Genomic DNA, 2684 nt, shown 5'->3' with positions numbered 1-2684 from the left:
TGGGGATCAAACCTAGGGGCACTGTACTGCTGAGCTACGTCCCCAGCCCTCTTTCATTTTTTATTTTGAGACACGGTCTTACTAAGGTATCCAGGTGGGGCTTGAATTTGTGATCCTCCTGCCTCAGCCTCCTGCAATGGTGGGATTACAGGTGTGGACCTCTGTGCTTCTTATGAATGTTTTCTGCATTGCAGTCACTTTTTTTGACCCCGTCCCAGCTTCTGGAGTATGTGCCTGTAGGCTCCTGGGCCTATAAAGCCCTTGGGATGTGTGGTCTCTTAGACATTTTTGTTGGACCAGCGTTTATCACGTTAAAGCATCTTAAATTTTGTCCACCAAAAAGTTCAAGGAAATTGTCTCATAAAAAAGTACAGTAAGCTGAGCATGTACACCTGTAATCCCAGCACCTGCGAGGTGGAGGCAGGAGAATCACGGTGAGTTTGCGGCCAGCCTGGGCTACGTAGTGAGACCCTGTCTCAAAATAAAGAAGTACAATGCATTGAGCACTCAGTGGGTGATGCTGCTCGCTTTTAGTTTCGAACTACTGAGGAGCCTTTGACCAACCTTCTGTAAAAGGGGACAAGAACGTGGTATTTGGCCCAATTCTTTTCTTCAGTCCCATGGCTGTACAGGAAAAGGTACAGGTGATATTTAAAAGTTTACCTGAGTTCATTTGAAAGATAGACTGTTTTTGCTGTGGCCAGGGTCTAAGGAGGCCTGGCTGTTAGCAGGGATTTGGTCTGAGAATGATACAAAGTTTAACGTGAATTTGGAAGAAACTTTTGTTTAAATAGCAGAAATGTGTGTGTGGGTGTTTTTATTTCAGCTGGGGACCAAACCCAGGCCTCATGCAGGCCAGGCCAGCACTCTACCACTGAGCTACACCCCTGTATTAACAGCTTGTTCGGGCAGAAGGAAAACCGGGAAACACACAGTTCTAGCCTGAGTTCTCTCCTTCAGCATAAGAATGGCGTCCGCAGGTGATTGCATCATATTTCATAATCAGCAGCTGAACTCTTTCTGTGGAGCCCAGGACTAGGCATCCAGGCAGCAAGGTCTGTTTTTAAATCCAAGCAGTTAAACCTAAGCGGGGACCCCAGGTCTGGGTTCTCTGTCACTTTATTCTTCCTCTGCACACCCAGTCCTTCCTTCCTGTCACAGAAATGAACCCCACTCCCCCAGCGGAGAAGTTGACACTGCCCCCTGAGCAGCCCACCTGTCACAGGGGTGTGGTGTTAGTATGTCACAGCTGATGCCTCTGTCTGAAGCAGGGTGGTTTGTCACCTGGGTGACTCACCCAGGGCTTGGCAGCGCAGACTGAATCCCTGCATTTATCAAGGCGCGGGTCTCCCACCTGGCCACACTTTGCTCTGTTTGTAGTACATTAAGTGGGCGTCAATCAAGACTCAGGTGAGGGCTTCCAGGTCATCTTTTGCTTGTATTACTTTATATATCACCTGATTATTGTGGCGTGAAGCAGTTCTTAAAATACACAGCTGCTGCATGACAGCGCGAACCCTAGGTGTTTGCCCTGACTGACGTGTCCTTGCGCATGGGAGCAGGGAACCTCTGAATTCCTACACCAGCTCACTTGTTTGAGAATCAGAATGTGTTTGTTTGGTGTCTGAGTTTGACCATTTGAATTTCTCTGTAGCAAAGCAAAGCAAGTTGTGACAAAATTGTGTCCAGAGATTAGGGGTCTGCAGTTTTTATTTTGTATCGTTTTTAGGTTGAGGAATGCTGCTCTTTTTAACCCAGAGGCGGGTGTGTCTGATGTTGCCTTAGGAAGTTGGGACATTTGGGATGTGTGTGTGTGTGTGTGTACATGGTGGAATCAGTGATAAAAAGTTGCCAATTGTTTATGCAGCTGACACAATTCAAAAAGGGCTTACAGAACTTCCCAGGAGGGGCCACATGACAGAAAAGCATTTGTAAAAATTGCTCTACATGAAATTTCTCAGGTGGGGGTGAGTCCTCAATCATGAATGGGAATTACATTGATTCTCCTTTTTCATAGGAAGTACAATATGAAACACTAAAGTATGTTGCTGCAAGTGGTAAAGTTACGTTTGGTGAAACCTTTTCTTTTTGTAGAACTGGTGACAGGGCCTTTGGATTAAACTGCATATCCACCCCTTTTTTATTGTTTTCTTTTGAGCTAGGGTCTCACTAAGCTGCCCAGGATGTGCTGGAATTTTGGATCCTCCTGCCTCAGCCTACCCAGCCACTGGAATTAAGTTAAGGTGTGCGTCACCCCGCCCAACTTTGGTGGAACTTTTATTTCCCTTGTGTGTAGATATATATATTGGGATGTGTAATAAAAACTCAAGTTACTGCTTCTTCAGAGTCCTGGTGTCTCATGGTGCACTTTGACCCTTGGAAAAAGAACACGGAAAAAGCCTCTGTGACTATTTGGTTTGAGAGGATTCAACCATTTTTGTGGTCCAGATGTTCTATGAACCTTGTATTTTCCCTGTTGAAACTTTTCGCTGTGTTTAACTTCTGCAAAGCCCACGCCTTTCAGGTTAGACAGTCCCCTGTCTTGGCGGGAAGGGTGCCGGTTTAGGGCCAGATCGCGCGCGCGGGCCGGGCCGAGGGTGGGCATCGCGCCGGGCAGGGCCTTGAGGCCCAGGTTCCCGGGCAGGAACTCCCGCATGGCGACCCCCGGCGGCGGCCCCCAGCCC

Source organism: Chinchilla lanigera, unplaced genomic scaffold (genome assembly GCF_000276665.1).
Source record: "Chinchilla lanigera isolate Chin_1 unplaced genomic scaffold, ChiLan1.0 scaffold00123, whole genome shotgun sequence".
Lineage (NCBI taxonomy): Eukaryota > Metazoa > Chordata > Mammalia > Rodentia > Chinchillidae > Chinchilla > Chinchilla lanigera.
The sequence above is the reverse complement of the archived record's forward strand: the minus strand, read 5'-3'. Positions refer to the sequence as shown.